Source organism: Panthera uncia, chromosome E1, assembly GCF_023721935.1.
Source record: "Panthera uncia isolate 11264 chromosome E1, Puncia_PCG_1.0, whole genome shotgun sequence".
Classification (NCBI taxonomy): domain Eukaryota; kingdom Metazoa; phylum Chordata; class Mammalia; order Carnivora; family Felidae; genus Panthera; species Panthera uncia.
This window is the reverse complement of record NC_064814.1, coordinates 15,469,471-15,491,557: the sequence shown is the minus strand read 5'-3', so window position 1 is coordinate 15,491,557 and position 22,087 is coordinate 15,469,471. Positions and strand designations below refer to the sequence as shown.

General features: G+C 37.5%; 1 protein-coding gene, 1 long non-coding RNA gene and 1 pseudogene across 2 annotated transcripts in view; 1 reads left to right on the top strand and 2 right to left on the bottom strand.

The window, feature by feature from the left end:
- The window catches only part of LOC125927693 (tRNA modification GTPase MnmE-like), a 58,313-nt pseudogene extending 41,981 nt beyond the window's left edge, over positions 1-16,332 (bottom strand).
- The window catches only part of CDC27 (cell division cycle 27), an 803,505-nt gene that overhangs the window by 356,102 nt on the left and 425,316 nt on the right, over positions 1-22,087 (top strand). The gene's annotated exons all lie outside the window — the stretch shown is intronic.
- Positions 20,380-21,075, bottom strand: LOC125927354 (uncharacterized). Its single transcript, XR_007459311.1, has 3 exons — positions 20,974-21,075; positions 20,744-20,797; positions 20,380-20,474 (listed from the first exon to the last, which is right to left on the bottom strand). It is a non-coding gene; the product is annotated as an uncharacterized LOC125927354 (long non-coding RNA).

The following is a 22,087-nucleotide window of genomic DNA, read 5'->3' as shown; positions in this document are numbered from 1 at the left end:
AGTTGCTAAGAGAGTAGATCTTAATTTTTTTAACGTTTTTTTTCCTTTGAGAGAGAGAGAGACAAAGAGAGAGCAGGAAGGGGAGAAGGGCAGAGAGAGAGAGAGAGAGAGAGAGGGAGAGGGAGAGAGAATCCCAAGCAGGCTCCAAGCTCAGTATGGAGCCTGATGTGGGGCTCAATCCCAATATCCTGGGATTGTGACCTGAGCTGAAATCCAGAGTCGGATGCTCAATCGTCTGAGCCACCCAGGCACCCTGAGAGATCTTAAAAGTTCTCATCAAAACAAAAAATATTTGTAACTGTATATTATGATGGATGTTAACTAGACTTAATATGGTAATCATTTTGCAATATATACAAATATTGAATCAGTATGCCTGAATGTAATGTTATATGTCAGTTATACCTCAATATAAAAAATATAAAAACTGGTTACACATACACACACACACACGCACGTGCACATCACACACAAGTGCACACACACTAAAACTTAACCTTTGCTACACCCTTCATAAGAAGGTAGACAAAGAGGGGCACCTGGATGGCTCAGTTGGTTGAGCAGCTGACTTTGGCTCAGGTCATGATCTCACGGTTCATGAGTTCGAGTCCTGCATCAGGCTCTGTGCTGACAGCTCAGAGCCTGGAGCCTGCTTCGGATTCTGTGGTTCCCCCTCTCACTGCCCCTCCCTGCCTCATGCTCTGTCTCTCCATCTCTCTCTCAAAAATAAATAAACATTTAAAAAAAAGAAGGTAGAAGAAGAAAGATGTCAGCTTGAATGATAATAAGCACAATTATTTCCTGAAACAAGTAATACTCCAATATTTCCAATATATTATGCTCAGGGAAGAAAAGTGGCTAATTCCCGTCATTTAGTTTCTGAAAAGTGATTTTTTCCCCACAGTAAAATAATACTCCATGTTGATGAGAAAATCTAGCTATAACCTAGTGTTATAGGAAACACGGTGTAACATGTAGTTATTCATGAATTCAACACACTTGTTTTTGAGTGCCTACAAAATACTCAAAGAAAAACCAGAAAAGTGTACCAATTACCAATAATGTTGTTAATTCTGTGGTGAGAATTTTTGGACCTTATTCTTTGTCTCTTAAAGTATTCTTAGCCACTAATAACTTCTGCGTCAATACCAACTACAGGTCAGGGCAAAATGGAAAATGTGTGCTGGTTTACCTGGGTCATTACAAGTAATCAAGTCTGTCATGAAAAAGAGATGGGATCCTTGGAGAGGATTACAGTTTCTGGCCTGGCTTTGTACATGGGTCACTGTGGTTTTCTGTTCATCCTTTCCTTTGCCCATCTGGCTTATTACTGGGAAAATTCTGACCCAAGATGAAAGGGCTCTCTGCCATAGGCCGTCTAATTGGGAGGGAATTCTGTTCCATTAAAATATTCCAAGTTCTTCTCAGCAGAGGAGGAATCTACTAGTAAGATTTAAAACATCTGTGTGACAAGGGCATTTTTTAAAACTGAAGTTGATCATTTTCCTTTATTTATAATGTTATTCTTACTCTTTTGTATTTACTTTAATAAAAATTTTGGAAGGGCTTCTGTGAACATGGAGACTGGAACATGGCTCATATCCCTTTAACTACCACCTCAAAGCTTTCTGCCTATGAAATTCAAATGTTGCTGGTCTCTCTAGGCTGCCAGGGCTATGTCAAACCTTCAGCTCTGGTTGTGTCCTGGAAGAAAGAATGGGCATGGGATTCTTTCCCCTCTCAACTAGGGAAGCACCAGAGAGGTGTCAGAGTGCACGAAGAGAACTAGAAAGTAATAGATTTGGGGAAAAGCTTGGCATTTAGAATCCTGAAGACCCTGGTGAAGATCAGTAGAGGCCAGCATGAGGGCATTCCAATTCCTCTGACTCCTAAAAGAGCACAAAGGAAGAAAACAGGTGGGCAGAAACATATATGCTCCTGAGGTGGTAGAAACACAGAGATGTCAAAACAGATGCTTCCTTCTTTTCTAGAAGTTTGAAAGTAATCTTTTATGGAATATGTAATATTAAGTGCTAAAGAATCTTGAAATAGAAAGGAAATTTTTTTTATTATTGAGAGAGAAACACACACACACACACACACACACACACACACACACACACACAGCAAGCAGAGAAGGGGCAGAGGGAGAGGGAGAGAATCTTAAGAAGGCTCTGTGCTCAGTGCAGAGCCCAATGCAGGGCTCAATCTCACAACTGTGAGATCATGACCTGAGGAGAAATCGAAAGTTGCATGCTTAACTGAATGAGCCACCCAGACACCCCTAAGAGAAATTTTATGAGTTGTTTGTTTGTGGGAGTTAAAACTGTATGGTTGGGGAAGTAAAAGACATTCCCAAGGTCTCATGGTAGGGAGTGGGGGAAATGGTAGGAGGAATAAGAGTCTTCTAAATCACTTATTGTGATTGCGTGGGGGGTGAGAGGGAAGGGATAAAAGTGAAATGAAATATTTGATCGGAAAGGCTATCTTGATGGAGAATAAAGTAGTATTTTATTGCCAGTAATAGTTATTATATGTAAGTATGACAGTGAATGGGAGGAAAAGAAATGTAAGACTTGATGAAATGTGATCCTCCTCTGAAACTTCAGAATTAGGAAGAAAACAAACATAATGAATGACAACTTGAACAAACCAGTGATAATAAGCCTAAGAAAAAAGAAAAAAAAAACAACAGAAAATAAATAATAAACATAAGATTAAATAAATAAAATTAAATATATCCAGTATTACACCAAATCTGAGCAAACTGAAATTTCTCATTAAAAAAGGAATGATAGGGGCGCCTGGGTGGCTCAGTCGGTTGAGCGTCCCACTTTGGCTCAGGTCATGATCTCGCGGTCTGTGAGTTGGAGCCCCTCGTGGGGCTCTGTGCTGACCGCTCAGAGCCTGGAGCCTGTTTCAGATTCTGTGTCTCCCTCTCTCTCTGCCCCTCCCCTGCTCATGCTCCGTCTCTCTCTCTCTCTCTCTGTCAAAAATAAATAAACATTACAAAAAAAAAAAAAAAAAGGAATGATAGGGGCACCTGGGTGGCTTGGTTAAGTGTCTGACCTTGGCTCAGGTCATGATCTTGGCAGTTCGTGAGTTGGAGTCCCACATCAGGCTCTGTGCTGACAGCTCAGAGCCTGAAGCCAGCTTCGGATTCTGTGTCTCCCTTTCTCTCAGCCCCTCTCATGCTTGTGCTCTGTCTCTCTCTCTCTGTCTCTCAAGAATGAATAAACTTAAAAAAAAATTTTTTTTAAATAAAAAAAATAAAAAAGGAACGATTGTCAGATGGGTTCCTTAAAAACCCAGCTATATGATGATTTCGCAAAATATATTTCAACCAAATGATAAGAAGATTGAAAACAGAGGAATGGGCAAAGATATATGAGGCATATATACAAGCAAAAAGAAACCCGTACCATCAGTTATTAATATCAAAGTATAACTTAGAGTCAAATCATTAAACAGATATAAAGGGGGACATCAAAAGGTATAGTTTATGAATAATATTATAACAGTCATAAACCTATAAACAAAGATTAATATTTTATCAACATTTATTTAGAATTTGAATATGGATTATGGTCTGATTCAATTTTCTTTTTTTCTGGTTAAGTATTTAATCGTATTCGTTTTCATTTTTAAAATTTATTAATTTTTTAAAAATTTACATCCAAGTTAGTCAATGTATAGTGCAATAATAATTTCAGGAGTAGATTCCAGGGATTCATCCCCTACATATAACACCTAGCGCTCATCCCAACAAGTGTCTGCCTTAATGTCCCTTGCCCGATTAGCCCATCCCCCCACCCACAACTCCTCCACCAACTCTCAGTTTGTTCTCCGTATTTAAGAGTCTCTTATGGTTTGTCCCCCTCCTTGTTTTTATATTATTTTTGCTTCCCTTCTCTTGTGTTCATCTGTTTTCTATCTTAAATTCCACATATGAGAGAAGTCATATGATATTTGTCTTTCTCTAATTTCACTTAGCATAATACACTCTAGTTCCATCCACGTTATTGCAAATGGCAATGGCAAGATTTCATTCTTTTTTGATCACTGAGTAACACTCCATTATACACACACACACACACACACACACACACACACGTACTACATCTTCTTTATTCATTTATCTGTCGATGGATGTTTGGGCTCTTTCCATACTTTGGCTATTGTTGATAGCACTGCTATAAACACTGGGGTGTATGTGCCCCTTCAAAAAGCATTCCTGTATCCTTTGGATAAATACCTAGTAGTGCAATTGCTCAGCTGTAGGGTAGTTCCATTTTTCTTTTTTTTGAGGAAACTCCATACTGTTTTCCAGAATGCCTGCACCAGTTGGCACTCCCACCAGCAGTGCAAAAGGGTTCCTCTTTCTCCACATCGTCACCAACATCTGTCATTGCCTGAGTTGTTAATTTTAGCCCTTCTGACAGGTGTGAGGTAGTATCTCATAGTGGTTTTGATTTGTATTTCTCTGATTATGAGTGACGCTGAGTATCTTTTTAAGCCTGTTAGCCATCTGGATGTCTTCTTTGGAAAAATGTCTATTCATGTCTTTTGTCTATTTTTTCACTGGATTATTTATTTTTTGGGTGTTGAGTTTGATAAGTTCTTTGTAGATTTTGGGTACTAACTCTTTATCTGATATGTCGTTTGCAAATATCTTCTCCCATTCCGTCAGTTGCCTTTTAGTTGTGCTGACTGTTTTCCTTGCCGTGCTTAATGAGGTCCCAATAGTTCATTTTTGCTTTTGTTTCCCTTGCCTCTGGAGACATGTCAAGTAAGAAGTTGCTGTAGCTGAGGTCAAAGAGGTTTTTTTCCCGCTTTCTCCTCTAGGATTTTGATGGCTTCCTGTCTTTCGTCCATTTTGAGTTTATTTTTGTGTGCGGTGTAAGAAAGTGGTCCAGGTTTTTTCTTCTGAATGTCACTGTCCAGGTTTCCTAACACCATTTGCTAAAAACATTGTCTTTATTCCATTGGATATTCTTTCCTGCCTTGTCAAAGATTAGTTGGCCGTACGTTTGTGGGTCCATTTCTGGGTTCTCTATTCTGTTCCATTGATCTATGTGTCTGTTTTTGCGCCAATACCATACTGTCTTGATGATTACATGTTTGTAATACAGCTTGAAGTCTGGGATTGTGATGCCTCCAGCTTTGGTTTTCTTTTTCAGGATTGCTTTGGCTATTTGGGGTCTTATCTGGTTCCATACAAATTTTAGGATTGTTTGTTCTAGCTCTGCGAAGCATGCTGGTGTTATTTTGATAGGGATTGCACTGAATATGTACATTGCTTTGGGTAGTATCAACATTTTAACAATATTTTTTCTTCCAATCCAGGAGCATGGATATTTTTCCTTTTGTGTGTGTGTTCTCTTCAATTTCTTTCATAAGCTTTCTATAGTTTTCAGCGTATACATTTTTCACATCCTTGGTTAGGTTTATTCTTCAGTATTTTATGGTTTTTGGTGCAACTGTAAGTGGGATTGATTTCTTGATTTCTCTTTCTGCTGCTTCATTATTGTGTAGTGAAATGCAAGTGATTTCTGTGCATTGATGTTATATCCTGCGACTTTGCTGAATTCATGGGTCAATTCTAGCAGTTTTTTGGGGGAAATCTTTTGGGTTTCCACATAAGAGTATCATGTCATCTTTGAAGAGTGAAAGTTTTACTTCCTCCTTGCTGATTTGGATGCTTTTATTTCCTCATGTTTTCTGATTGCTGAGGCTATGACTTCCAATACTATGTTGAATAACAGTGGTGAGAGTGGACACCCCTGTCGTGTTGCTGACCTTAGGGGGAAAGCTCTCAGTTTTTCTCCATTGAGGATGATATTGGCAGTGGATCTCTCATATATGGCTTTTATGATCTTGAGGTATGATCCTTCTATCCCTACTTTCTTTAGGGTTTTTTACCAAGAAAGGATGCTGTATTTTGTCAAATGCTTTCTTTGCATCTATTGAGAGGATCATGTGGTTCTTATCCTTTCATTTATTAATGTGATGTATCACATTGATTTGTGGATATTGAACCAGTCCTGTATCCCAGGTATAAATCCCACTTGATTGTGAATGAATAACTCTTTTAATGTATTGTTGGATCTGGTTGGCTAGTATCTTGTTGAGAATTTTTGCATCCATGTTCATCAGGGAAATTGGTCTGTAGTTCTTTTTTTAGTGGGGGCTTTGCCTGGTTTTGGAATCAAGGTAATGCCGGCCTCGTAGAATGAGTTTGGAAGTTTCCCTTCCATTCTTTTTTTTTTGGAACAGCTTCAAAGGAATAGGTGTTAACTCTTCTTTAAATGTTTGGTAGAATTCCCCTGGAAAGCCATCCAGCCCTGGACTCCTGTTTTTTGGGAGATTTTTGATTGCTGATTCAATTTCTTTACCAGTTATGGGTCTGTTCAAATTTCCTTTTCTTCCTGATTCAGTTTTGGTAGTTTATTTGTTTCTAGGAATTTGTCCATTTCTTCCAGATTGCCCAAGTTGTTGGCATGTAATTGCTCATGATATTCTTATTATTGCTTGTATTTCTGCAGTGTTGGTTGTGGTCTCTCCTCTTTCATTCATTATTTAATTTATTTGGGTCCTTTCCTTTTTCTTTTTGTCAGTCTGGCTACAGTTTTATCCATTTTGTTAATTCTTTTAAAGAACCACCTCCTGGTTTCATTGATCTGTTTTACTGTTTTTTTTCTATTTCAATATCATTGATTTCTGCTCTAATCTTTATTATCTCCCTTTTTCTGCTGGTTTAGGGTTTTTTTTTTCATTTTTTTGTTTTTGTTTTTGTTTGTTTGTTTTTGCTGTTCTTTTCCCAGCTCTTTTAGGTGTAATGTTAGGTTGTGCATTTGAGACCTTCCTTCCTTCTTTAGGAAGGCCTGAATTGCCATATATTTCCCTCGAGTGACTGCCTTTGCTCCATCCCAGAGGTTTTAGACTGTCGTGTTTTCATTTTCATCGGCTTCCATGTACTTTTTAATTTCCTCTTTAAATTCCTGGTTAACCCATTCATTCTTTAGTAGGATGTTCTTTAATCTCCAAATATTCATGGTCTTTCCAAATTTTTTCTTTTAGTTGACTCTGAGTTTCATAGCATTGTGGTGTAAAATCATGCAAGGTATGATTTTGATCTTTCTGTACTCATTGAGGGCTGATTTGTGTCCCAGCATGTGATCTACTCTGGAGAATGATCCTTGTGCACTCGAGAAGAATGTGTGTTCTGCTGCTTTAGGATGAAAAGTTCTGAATATATCTGTTAAGTCCATTCAGTCCAGTGTGTCATTCAAAGCCATTGTTTCCTTGTTGATTTTCTGCTGACGTGATATGTCCATTGTTGTGAGTGGGGTGTTGAAGTCTCTTACTATTACGGTATTATTATCAATGAATTTATGTTTGTGATTGATTTACATATTTGGGTGGAAACGTTGGTGACACAAATATTTACAACTGTTAGATCTTCTTGGTGGACAGACTCCTTAATTACGATATAATGACTTTCTTCATCTCTTGTTATGGTGTTTATTTTAAAATCTAGTTTGTCTGATATAAGTATGTCTACTCCAACTTTCTTTTGATGACCATTAGCATGATAGATGGTTCTCCATTCCCTTACTTTCAATCTGTCAGTGTGTTTAGGTCTAAAATGAGTCTCTTATAAACAGCATATAGATGGATCTTTTTTCTTATCCATTCTGATACCCTATGTCTTTTGATTGGATATTTAGATATCCAATTCAGATATCCAATTTAGATATCCAATCTAAATTGATATTTAGAGTGAGTACTGAAAGATATGAATTTAGAGCCATCGTGTTGCCTGTAGAGTTGGTGTTTCTGGTGATAATCTCTGGTCCTTTCCATTCTTTGTTGCTTTTGGTCTTTTTTTGTTTTATCTTTTCTCCAAAGAGCCCCCTTAAAATTTCTTGCAGGGGTGGTTTAGTGGTCACAAACTCCTTTAGTTATGTTTGTCTGGGAAACCCTTTCTCTCTCCTTCTATTTTGAATGACAGCCTTGCTGGATAAATAATTCTTTGCTGCTTATTTTTCCTATTCAGCATGTTGAATATATCCTGCCACTCCTTTCTTGCCTGCCAATTTTCTGTGGATAGGTCTGCTGTGAATCTGATCTGTCTTCCCTTATAGATCTACGACTTTTTTCCCCCTTGCTGCTTTCACAATTCTTTCCTTGTCTGTGTATTTTGTGAATTTTACTATGACATGCCTTGTTGATGGTCCGTTTTTGTTGAGTCTAATGGGAGTTTTCTGTGCTTCTTGGATCTTGATGTCTGTGTCCTTCCCCAGATTAGGAAAGTTTTCTGCTATAATTTGCTCACATAAACCTTCTGCCCCTTTCCCCTCTTTTCATCTTCTGGGACTCCTATGATTCAGATGTTATTCCTTTTTAATAAGTCACTGAGTTCTCTAAGTCTTGTATCATGCTCTTTTGCCTATATTTCTCTTTTTTTTCTGCTTCATTATTCTCCATAATTTTGTCTTCTATATCGCTCTTTGCTTCTCCGCTTCATCCATTTTTGCCGCTGTGGCATCCATTTGAGATTGCATCTCAGTTATAGCATTTTAAATTATGTCCTGACTAGATTTTACTTCTTTTATCTCTGCAGAAAGGGATTCTCTACTTTTTCAACACCAGCTAGTGTTTTTATTATCATGGTTCTAAATTCTACATCAGACGTCTTGCTTATATCTGTGTTGATTAAGCCCTTGGCTGTCATTTCTTCTTGTTCTTTCTTTTGGGGTGAATTCCTTCGCTTTGTCATTTTAGAGGAAGAAAAATTAATTAAATAAAAAATAAAAATTAAAAAATTGAAGACAAAATATCAAATGAAGGAAACTAGATCCTATATGTGTTTTGGTCTGCTTCTTAAAAGAAGCTTGATAGAATAGAAGCAAGAAGGGGGAAGAAAAGGGAGAAAAAAGGTAAGAAAATTTATATAATAAAATTAAAGAAAATGAAATGGAAGAAAGTATTTTTAAAAATAAAGAATAAGGTATAAAAAATAAAAATAAAATTTTCTCTTTCTGTATCCAAGAAAGAGGAAAAACAGAAAACAATTTAAGCAAAAACAGAAGGAAAGAAAATGAAGAAATAAATCAACCATCAGGTGGAATGAAACCTGAATGAAGTTATATCCAGTTTCCCCTAGAACTGGAACTATGAAGTCTTCTTTAGTCCGTACACTAAACAGGTGGAGTGACTTGTGCTGGTCTTCTAGGAGATGTGCCTGGAAGCGCAGTTGGGTGGGGCTTGGTGTAACAGTCTGTTCTCCACTAGGTGGCGCTGCTTAGCTTGCTGGGGTGGATCAGTGTGCTGAGCATGTGCGTGCAAGGGAGAGGTGGCTTCGCCCAGCTCCCTAGTCTCTGGCATAGGAACTTTGTGCTTTCACTGACACAATCAAGCACCCCTCCTTTGTCTCAGGCCTTCCTCGACTCCCTGTCCCTATGCGGTCTGTGTCCAAGCTGTCCACCTGCCAGGTGGCACCTCCCTCTAGAGTTTATCTCAGATGGAGCTGTGTTTCAAAACCCCAGACACTTGAGAGACCCCTGAGGCTGGGACCCGTGCCAACTCTGGGGAGAGTCTTGCTGAGCAATGGCCAGGTGCTGACTTGCCCCAGAAGACATTTGTGCGATCGTGCAGTGGCAGAGGGTCAGGGATTACGGCAAACCACAACACACAGCCGGTTCCAGGTTTCATCGTACTCTGACGTCCAATACCAGCAAACGTGGCTGCTCTCTGGGGTCTGATGGGACTTTTGCCCATGGGGAGGCCATATGGCCTCTACCAAATGCACCCCAAGTAGGAGAATTACTTCTCCCTATTGGCACAAGGACCCGTCAAACCCCACTACCTGCCCCTGGGGATTTGCCCTACTTCCTCACCAGAGCACCACCAGGCACTGACCTCCAGAACTTCAGGCTCTGTGCTCCACTGTTTATAGAATCCTGGTGGTACTGACACCCTCTCCTTTCTTCCCATCAATAGATTTGGGGGGGCAGATTTCTTGTTCAGTCCCCTGAGAGTGTTTTCACTCTTTCTCTTTCTCTCCAGCTACTTTCAGGGAAGTGTTGTTCTTCCATGATCGTGATGGACCGCGCTCTCTTCCTCCCTTTTCTCTGTCCTCTCTCAGCAAAAACAGCTCCCTACCCTCCGTGGCTTTTCTCTCCCCCAGTCCACCTCTCCACACTGTGTACCTGCTGAATTCTGTGGCTCAAGTTATGCAGATTGTTGTGTTGATCCTCAGCTCAGTTTCCTAGGTGCTTGACATGGTTTGGTGCTGATCTAGCTGCGCTTCAGGGATGAGGCAAGCTCAGGGTCCCCATGCTGCTCCACCGTCTTAACTCCCACCAAAACAAATCACTGACACAGACAATACCAGAGATGAATCTAAAACACGTATGCTGAGTAAAAGGAGCTGTGGCAGAACATATGTTTCAAGGATGGCTGAGACATAGATTTCCCGCCCCACACGATCTTATTACAGTGTGACTGATACATCTCCCACCAAAAGCTTAGACTGAATCTGGGCAGGGTCTTGTGATTGCTTCAGTAACAGCATTTGGTGGAAGGGAGGCTCTGTGACTTCTGTGACTTCACTCGGCTACAGATTTAGAGAAGAACTGCTTTAAGTTGCCTGCAATAGACTTTTCCCCATAGGACCCATGTGAAGGTGAGACACAGACAAACACTGAGATGGCGGCCATGTAGTGCAGGGATATTCTGGCCATATTAACAAAGAAAAATAACAACAACATTACAGATAGCCACAGCTATACTAAGTACCCTTTTTATAAATACTGATGTCACGCATTAGCAAATGTGGCCAAAGAGCTCAATTGTAATTTGAGCAATACCTATCAATCCTCCCTTACTCTGTAGGGAAAAAAAGGTAAGGTTGAGTGAAAAAGTCGAGTTATCTTGAAATCTTTCTCTAGTGTGCGTGTGAAACCAGCGACAGACAGGATGCGTTCTTTCTTTGGACCTGAGTTTTTTCCCCAAGCTTTTCAGAATGCCTTCTTGATGTCAAACAAGCATTTTGAATGATTGTTATAAATAGGCTTACAAAAGTAGTTTTTCTGGAGTGTTCAGTGGCATCCAAAATGCTCACCATTAACTGGCAGATTTTGCATTATGTCTTTAAGCTCCTTTTCAGTGAGGTCCATGCCCATAGCTCCCAAAACTTCATCCACTTTACTGGAATCAATCTTCCCTCCTTATGGAAAAAGAAGTATACAGGTAACAGTTAATGTCCCTAAAATGTGGGATAAACCCTCACCTCCAGAGGATTATGGTTATCATGTTCCTCCAAAAAACCAAAGCCTGATGAGATCTTTACAGGAGGACAGAGTCCATAATAAGAGTTCGAGTTTGAGTTTATTGTTTTAATTTTAATCTTAATATAAGCACGCCCAGTATAAAAACTGAAAGGTGACAGAATGACTTCTCAGAGAATTCTAGTAGGGTGATAACAATTCCAGCTTTTCTAACCACTATTGTCTCATTTTCATTGTGTTCGTTTTTACAATTAATGTCTAGTTATGTTAAGGCATGCTGTTTTTCCATTACCATTTAAAATTTTTTAAAATTTAAGTAAAAAGTAAATCAGTATCAGTGAAAATATTAATAGTAGTACAAATAGTGTGTGGATTTGGCAGAAATCATGAAGGTGGTATTCGGAACCTTGCTTAGACATGACCTTTTTCCTGGCCTGCTCCCTGTCTATCTATTCAGTCCCATGTTCTTTCAGTTTCTTGGAGACTTTCTAGCACTCTCTTGCTCTCTTGGTCTAAATGCCAGATTAGTAGTCTTTTGTTGCTGAATAAACTAACTGAAGAGGTGCTAATTTTCCCTTTACTTTTGCTATGTTGCCTGGGCTCTGATAATTTCTACTTCTGTCAAAGTTTGAAAAATCCCGAGAAAGCATAGGAATTCTTTCCAAGTTACAACATAAAAGATGATCTCCTAAAGAACACGATCATCCACAAAAGAAACAAAAGTATATAATAATGTGTTAAGTGGCAGAGTTGACAATTTAACCACAAGGAATTAGTCTAAATGCCAAACGTGATGATCTCAGACTGATTTGTGTTTTGTTAAGTTTCTCCCTTACCTTTAAGAAACTTTATACCATCCAGCAACCTTCTTCGATAGACCTTTCCATCTGTAAGGAAAAGGACTATTCAGATCACAGAAGAGCAATGTGGAATTTCATTACTGTCTAGTAAGAAATCAGCAATTTCAGTAAGACATCTTTTGTGAACTGCCTTAGAAATTTTCTGATTTAGTGGCAAATAATGAAATTGTAAGGGATGGGGATACTGACATTCTGCCATCCTGAAAAATATCTTTTACTTTTCTTTTGTGATATTTTCATTTTCCCCTATTAGATCACTCCTTTCTCTTTTTCTCATTTATTCTGGATTAAATTTTACATCTCTTGATAGACTCAAAAGTTATAAGTAATATAACTGAATCCTGATGCTAGGAGTCATGATGATACAACGGTTACTTCTCAAACTAAAGACAAATTTGGCACAGAGAAAATTTTAACATATAATAGTCATTTAAAATTATGTAACATGAATCATAAAATTATTTCTGACAAGCAATAAGATAGAGACAATTTTACAAGTTTTCACAAGTTAACAATACACTTCCCTGTATGACTACATTTTTATTTAAATACTCACTATCAACTGGCAGATTTTTCACCAGTTGTGAGAGTTCTTTATCTGTGAGTTCTATTCCCATGTTTCCTAGAACTGTTTCCATGTCATTGACATCAATTTCCTCTCCTTTAAAAGGACAGAAATGGTAACATGTGAGATTTTAAAGAACCATCTAATTATTCTAAATAATAATGAAATCTCTTATTACTGTTTAATTATTAGCACCAACTACTCAATCCATAATAAAGTCAAATGAGTCCTGTTTGACTGTAGTTATGGTAAAATATTAAAGTGTTTATTTCCATAACTTTAGTAATAATAGAGACAAAATAACAGAGTGCATAGTAATGCATTTCATAATATTCTGTTGTGGGAGATTACTAGTAGGTAATAAAACTTCAGTCTCTTTTTATTGCACTAATATGTTTTTAGTAAAAATCTGGAAAAAATGAGATTATAGGGCCTAACAAAATATGGCACTATGTTTTGTTGTTAAAGCATTGACAAACCGGAGAAAGACAAATACTTTCTGATTTCAGTCTATGTGGAATTTAAGAAACAAAACAGATGAACATAGGGGAAGGAGAAAAAAAAAGGGAGAGGGAGGCAAACTCTTAACTATAGAGAACAAACTGAGGGTTGATGGAGAACGAACTGAGGTGGGCAAGGGATGGGCTAAATGGGTGATGGGTATTAAGGGGGGCACTTGTTATAATGAGCACTGGGTGTTACGTAAGTGATGAATCACTAAATTCTACTCCTGAAACCAATATTACACTATATGATAACTAACTAGAATTTAAAGAAAAACTTAAAAAAAAAAGAAAACCCTGAAAAACCAAAGTCCAGGAAATCAGTTTATTAAAAATTATGCCTGATTTATTTACTATTATTTTTAATGCTTATTTATTTTGAGAGAGAGTAAGCAGGGGAGAGAAAGGGACAGAGAGAATCCCAAGCAGGCTCCGTGCAGAGCCAGATGCGGGGCTTGATCTCACGAACCGTGAGATCATGACCTGAACCAAAATCAAGAGTCAGACACTTAACTGACCGAGCTACCCAGGTGCCCCAAAATATCATAATTTAAAAGGAATATAAAGTAACAGGGAAGAATATGTGTAAAGAATCAGAACCATATGTATTTGGTAACTTTTTCCTCACCTGTAACAGCCTCTACTTTTTCCATAAGTTTTTGCAGATCAACTTTCTTAGAGCCTGTAAGACAAAGTTTAATCAGAGAAGAACAATTAACATGGACTCAGCAAAAAGATACATAGGACAGGAGGTTTTTTTTTTAAATCTAAGATTTATGGTTCCAGAAGATGACCAAGGAAAATAATTCATTAGCAATGAGGACCAAGATTTAATAATAAATAATGAAAAAAAAAAGATCTTAAATGGTTTCATTAAATAATAAAGATGAAAACTGTCAAAGTTTATTTCACCTAATATTTAAGAAAATTCAGGTTATAACTATTCCATGATTCTTAGAAGAAACAATGAATTCAATGCCGACTGTTACAAGTGTGTTGGGATGTGATTTTTTTCTGAGCAAATTAGGTTATTGTACTCCACAGCTTTTGAACTTTGAAATGAGACGTATAAAAATAACCTTTACCAAAAGATTGACTTTGTTCCAAGAGGTCCTTTAACATCTTTTGAGATTGAAAACACTGTATGTTGAATGTCCTATCATATTATTCATGTACATATCATTCATGTACAATTTTTCTTCTTCAATTATTAAATGTTCTAACTCTGCCAGGTCCACATTCGTTAGTGGCTTTGTGTGATTTGAGTAATCCTTCAATCTTACTTTCCTCACTTTTTAAAATTATGTATCTCTCAGTATTCGTTAGGATTGTTATCTTGTGTTACCACATGTTGATGCAATGGGCAGGTAGAGACCAGTGTCAAGCAGTGGGGGATATTTGATAGGAACTAGTTACTTAAGTGGTCAATTTAGTGATCCGCTGAACCTAACTGGTAGATGAAAACACAGCCAAAAGCCAGTCATTTTACCACACCATTTGTATACATCTTTTTAAAAAATTTTTTAATGTTTATTTATTTTTGAGAGAGAGAGAGACACACACACACACACAGAATGTGAGCAGGGGAGGGGCAGAAAGAGAGAGAGACACAGCATCCGAAGCCGGCTCCAGGCTCTGAGCTGTCAGCACAGAGCCTGATGCAGGGCTCAAACTCACAAACCATGAGATCATGACCTGAGCCAAAGTTGGACGCTTAACCAACTGAGCCACCCACGCACCCCATGTATTCATCTTAAATTAAAAACAAAATAAATTAAGCTTAAAAAAGTAGAATTTAAAACATACTTTGTGTAACAGACTAAAAAAAAAGAGTGTTTAAGAAAAGGTAAATGTCCCTTCTTTTACCTCTCCTCAGCTTCAGTACCTCTCCTCACTATTACTAACAGTTTTGTGTATAGCCTTCCAGAACTTTCTTATGTTTATAAAGTGTATTACATATATTTTTTAAAAATTGTAATACTACACATATTTTTCTGTTAACTTTCTTTGTTATAGTGACCAGAAAAGAAAGCATCTCAATATCTATGAATAGAGAAATGAGGAATGGCTGAATAATTACATTTCATTTACATCTGTAAATAAAAAAGGCAGATGTTACCACTTTACACTGACAGATTCCTCAGAATGTGCCAATCTACACAGGCTCCTCTTTACACAGGACATACTGCATTATCAAGATCTGACACATGGAGCTTTCTCCTGAAGGCACAGATAGGTGTGTGGCATTTCTAGGTTTTAGTTTTGAGAACCCTGTGTCAATGACAGGTGCACTTAGTGGCTGTCAAATCTTCATATTCTTTTATAAGCGAATAAGCCATCCGGCTCAATGGTCAGAACACAGAGAGGACTGTATTTGGCAGGTACACACAATGGCCTTGGCACTGAGGAGTGGAGCCTCTCATGGATGATGTTCTGCACCACGGTGTGAATGGCAGTGATATATGGATCAGCAAAAACAAACAAACAAACAAACAAAAACCACATTGCAGATCCTATTTTTGTAAAACCAGACAACAAAAATCCCTCCCCTTCTCACTAGCATCCACCCCTAGTCCAAGATGTATAAAGAAATAGATGAGAGGTTTTAAAGCAACAAAAATGAGCAGCCTTTGGGGCACCTGGGTGGCTCAGTCGGTTAAGCATCACCTTCAGCTCAGGTCATGATCTCACGGTTCCTGGGCATTGGGCTCTGTGCTGACAGCTTGGAGCCTGGAACCTGCTTCGAGTTGTGTGTCTCCCTCTCTGCCCCTCCCCTACTCACATTCTGTCTGGCTCTCTCTCAAAAATAAATAAACATTAACAAAAAAAACACTAAAAAAAAAGAACAGCCTTTTTCCCCCCTGAGTTTTTCTGCAAGCTATTCGAATGTCTTCAGGCAACAAATAATTTAAACTTTCGAAACAGTCAAAATTAATCCTGCAAGCACATCTGTTTAAAATCACAGTGTTTTCTATAATGCTCACCACGCAGAAGATCCTTTAACAGATTCAGTTCCTTTTCTGTCAGCTTGACCTCCATAGCTTCTAAAACAGGGTCCAGGTTATTTACATCAATCTTCCCTCCTTGAAAACATGAAAAGGAAAGAAAAAATGGAATGAATACAAAATATTTAGAAAAATTCATGAACGTATATTATTATCTTCAACTAACAGACATTAATGTTTTCCCCCTTTCCCCCAGTTTTATCTTATTTAAAAAAATTTTTTTAACGTTTATTCATTTTTGAGAGACAGAGAGAGACAGAGCATGGGCAGGGAAGGGGCAGAGAGAGGGAGACACAGAATCTGAAGTAGGCTCCTGGCTGTGAGCTGTCAGCACAGAGCCCGACGCGGGGCTCAAACTCACGAACTGCAAGATCATGACCTGAGCCGAAGTCCATCGCTCAACCCCTGAGCCACCCAGGCGCCCCTCCCCCAGTTTTATTGAATAATTGACATATGACAGTGTATAAGTTTAAGGTGTACAATATATGTATATATATACACTGCAAAATGATTACCACAATAAGGTTAGTTAACACATCTGTCATCTCACATAGTTACATTTTTGGTTGTGTGTATGGTGAGAACTTTTAAATTTACTCTTTTAGCAATTTCCAAAAATATGATAGTGTTGTTAATTATAGTCAACGTGCCTTACATTGTATCTCCAGAACTTGCCCCTCTTATAGCTGGAAGTTTGCATCCTTTTGACTACCTTCACCTATTCCTCTCCCCAACCCCCTGCCTCTGGCAGCTACCGATCAGGTCTCTGTTTCTATGAGTTTGGTTTTTTAGATTCCACCCATAGGAGGTATCATATAGTATTTGTTTTCTTCTGTCTGACTTATTTCACTTAGCATAATGCCCTCAAGTTTCATCCTTGTTGTAAATGGCAGGCTTTCCTTGTTTTCTGCGGTCAAATAATATTCTATTATGTATTATGTATGTACATATTTATATATATTTATTCTATTTTCTTCATTCATCTGTCAAGAGACATGTTGTGTCTTTGTCTTGGGTATTGCAGATAATGCTGCAATGAACATGGGGGTGCAAATATCTCTTTAAGATAGTAATAGTTGGTGCTGTTACATGAATATACTGCTAAAAGAGAATGACTTCACAATCTAGCATAACTGCTAAAATTTTCAAGCAAAGAACAAAACTACAATATATATGTACAACTCTTTACAAGCTGAGTTACAATTTAAAGAGTTAAAAGCAGGGGCACCTGGGCGGCTCAGTTGGTTGAGCATCCAACTTCAGCTCAGGTCATGATCTCATGGTTTGTGAGTTCGAGCCCCACGTTGGGCTCTGTGCTGACAGCTCAGAGCCTGGAGCCTGCTTTTGGGTTTTGTGTCTCCCTCTCTCTCTGCTCCCTCCCGCCCCCACTCGCACTCTGTCTCTCTCTTAAAAATAAAAAAGCATTAAAAAATTAAAAAAAAAATAAAGAGTTAAAAGCAGAGTTAGAATTAGAATTTGTTTCCTCAAACGTTAAACATACAGGCCCAGGAAAAAGTTAGGTGGGGCAGGGCTGAGCAAGTGTAACTAAAGAGCAATAACCAGTAATCTCCACCAAGAAGGAGAGATTATAGTCCTTTCCTAAACTCTTACTCTGAGATTGTTTTGTCTGCTTCTGCTCACATTTTGGAGTAAGTCCCAAACCTTCTTCCTTTCTCCTTCCCACCTTCCTCCCTTGCACACGCTTGCCCGCCTTCCTTCCTTCCTTCCTTCCTTCCTTTCCTTCCATCTTTATTTCTGTTCATATAATTGTTTCTTCAGAGAAAGCTTCAAAAACACAATGCAGTAGAGAACTTTTCATCTAAGATAAAGTAAGGATTACTACCAGCAAAAACATAGATGTGGTACAAGAAGCAAAATAAGGTGTTATATTCTAGTGATATAAATTTAATGCTTAAGGATATTTCATATGCCTCATCTTTGTGCTTCTTACTCACTTTTATTATACTTCACATCCTTCAGCAACCTGCTTTGAAACACCTTTCCATGGGCTGTAAGAAAAAGTACAATTCGGATCTCCAGAAAACCACAACATTACAAATTATATGATTGTAGAAAGATACATTTCAATGATTTGCTTTAAAAATGCATCTATTTTATAGTTATACGATATGGACATTTAAAAATATAAATGTTTGTGGTGCCTGAGTGGCTCAGTTGGTTAAGGATCTGACTCTTGATTTGGGCTCAGGTCATGATCTCAGTCATGAGACTGAACCCCATGTCAGGCTCTGTGCTGAGTGTGGAGCCTGCTTGAGATTCTCTCGCTCGCTCTCTCTCTCTCTCTCTACCCCTGCCCTGCTCGTGTGCTCTAGATAGATAGATAGATAGATAGATAAATAGATAGATAGATAGATAGATAGATGTTTTCCACAGTGACAAACTTGGCCATTCTTTGGAATTAGAGACATTTATTAAACTCTCCCATGGTGCAATTCTAAAAAATACATTAAAATATTTCTTCCTTTTTATTCTACTGATGTCCTCTTTCTCCTTCATTATGTTTCCTTGCTCTTATTGCAAAACTAATACCAATCTGATAGGATAGTATTAGTCACTCAGATTACTATATGGCAATGTAGCGATGAATCTCAGATTGTGTTCCAAGAGGTACTGAAAGAATTTCTTTTCAAGTCAGAAGTGCCTTTCTCTATTAATTTATGGCATTTTAAGACAAAACTGTACTACTCAAAGATTGAGAATGGCTCGCACTGACCCATAAAGTCAGGTTCCCTGGAAGGCATGGTGGCATTTATGTGGCATTTATTTACCATCAAGGGGCAGTGTTTTCCTCAGTTGCTTGGCTTCCTCGTCTGTAAGCTCAATCCCTATGTCTTTTAGAGTATTTTGTAGGTCCCTGGAATCAACCTTTTCTCCTTTGAAAAGACAGAATAGTTACAGGTTAAACTATTAACGGACAATCTTATTATTTAACATGGTCTAAACATTTACTTTTGCTGCTCTAGTCCTTTCTCTGATACCAGAATGAAAAGGAAAGATGGAGTGAAAGATTTGTTACTAAAAAGAGTCAAATGCTAAATAAAAAATAGACCTTGTCCCTCAATATTAGCAAATGGGATGTATCCCTAACACTGGGAATGATATCACATAGTACAGAAGCAAATCTGGTCATGTAATTATCCAGAAATAAGGTCAAGAGACGGTTAGTATGATACAAGACACAATTAACAAAGTATGACATATTTTACTTTACTTTGTTAAAACTATGTAATTAGCTGTTGGTAATGGACTTTTATTTCTAAAGCTCCACCCTGCTTTTGCTGTGATCATCTGGGTTTGGGTCTATAAATAAGAGCCAGGCACTTTTACTGAAAAAAAGCATCAAAGAATATATGACTTACAATGAAGAAATAGTCCTTTTGCTTTACTTATAAACCCAGATAATGTTAGATTAAGATGTTGATCAGTAGATGCACATATTTATCAAAATGAATACTGAAAGCATGTGAATCTGTAAAGCAGTAGAATTTTGAGAAAATGCTATTAAAATTTTTAGTGTAAATCACAATTTGTTGCAAATCATTTATAACAAATTCTTGCCTGTAAAAGCTTTCACTTCATCCTTCAAAGTTTTCAGAGCAACTGTATTATCAACTGTAACCAAAAAAAACCATAACTTGAAGCTCATAAAGTGATATAAAATAGCGTAAGAACGCTCTCCTCCCCTTCAGATTATAACAGCCTTTTGTTACTGGGCATTTTGTTATGCACTTTAAATAGCCATTCAACAAACATTTACTCAGAATATGCTTCAGTATAGAACAGAAGAAAAGATTTAAAATATTAAAAATATACTTATTTAAAAAATGTAAATTTGACTTTCTATTTCATAAAATATCAACTCTTGAATTTGATAACAAAAAGATGAGATTCAAAAGCGGCCATTTTGTAAAGGCAAACTTTGTTGTCCTCAGAACTTCGCAGACTCTTCTAGTGGCCATGCCACCTGTGTCCAAATACTACATTCTCAACTTCTTTGTCAGTGTTCTTGTCCCATCTACAATCTGGACCTCTTCTGCGTAGAAAGTTCCCTCGTTCCATTCCTTTCATTTCTAACGGTACATAACACCGAAAGCTCAAAATCCAATGGTATCTCATGTGCTCACCACTGACTGGCAGGTTTTCTTTCAGATCTTCAAGTTCCTGGTCTGTGAGCTTGATTCCCATGTCACCTAGAACGGTTTCCAGGTTTTTGATGTCAACTTTCCCTTAATCAGAAAGAGAAAGGCTCGTGAGGGAAATTTAGTGACTCTAAAAAAGTTATTTTTAGATTATTTTTTTAAGAGAGTAAGGGTCTTCCTACCAAGACTTGAAGCTAAAATTTTATTACCAAAACACGAATACCACAAAGCCCAACTCTGGACAAATATTTATAATAAGGAGCACAGTAACAGAATCAACATGGCATTTAAGGTTAATGGTAAAATATAGTTAGTGTTCTAATGGGAATTTAGGTTTATAGTGACTTTGTGCTCACCTGTAATAGCTTTCATTCCTTCCATCACGTCATGCAGATCAACATTCCCGTTTGCTACAGAAGTCCAAAAGAGACATGTAATCAATGACATGAGCTCAGAAAAAGATACACTTTGTTTATAGAGTATAATAAAGTCCAGCTAAATTTGTCTCACAACAGAATTTTAATTGATACTCCTTTAAATTGAAGATCAAGATAAATAGATCCTGAATGCTATCTTTGGTACTCACCATCAACTTGTAGGTCTCCTGACAATCCAGCAAGTTCCTCGTCTGTGAGCCCCATTCCCATATTTCCCAAACTACTATGGAGGTAATTCTTTTTAATCTTCCCATCTTAGGAAAGAGACAGTAAAGCAACATTTGAAAAAAAAAGTTGTATAATAGTAAAATGTAAAAATGTTTTTTAGGAAAACTATTATTAACTTTAATGAACACATATTATTAAAACAAAAGAAACAAAAGATAAAATATATTTCATGCCTCTGTTATTATTACACTTTGACAAGGCTGAAATCCCAAATAGACTTTTCCACTTAAAGACTCAAATAGAAAGTCAATGGAGTCAGAACTGTATTTCCTTTAGTCTATTCTTGTGGACAAGGCTACAAAGTAAAACAAGGTTAAGGTGCTGGAACAAACAGAACTGCAGACCACTAACTGAATTACTCTGCATAAAAAGTAGGGTTATGTTTTGACTTATTAGTTATTATTGTAGCTGACCATTGCTTTTCAATAACAACCAGGGTTTTTTGTTTGTTTTTGCCAGGGTTGGTTTTTCTTCTTGAGAAAAAGTTGAAAAAAATCTAAGAAGACAGTGGACTTCCTGCCAAGAGAAAGTGTATATTAACAGCAGGTAAGATGTAGTTATGCTGGAAGAATTATAAATAAAAGCTTATATAGGGCCAAGATTCATGCTTGGATGGTGTATCTGGAGACCTAGATAACATGCCTTATAATTTTGTTTTTTACTTACTTTTGAGAGACTTCATAGCCTTCAGTAGTCTATTACGATATAACTTTCCATTGGCTGTAAGAAAAGTCATAATTCATGTAATGGTAGAATGAATACGAGTTTCACAAAAATAGCATGAACTGAATAATTTCAGAAGCAGAAAATGCAGTCTTGTATCAACATACAAAAATCAACTGTATTGCTATAGAGTTGCAACAAGCAAATGAAAAGAAAACTTAAGAAAGTAATTTCATTTACAAGAGCATGAAAAGCATAAAATGCCTAAGAATAATTTTAACAAAAGAAGTACAAAACTTATACTCTGGAGACTATAAACCATTATAGAAAGAAAGTAATTAAGACCTAAATAAATGAAAAGACATCCCATGT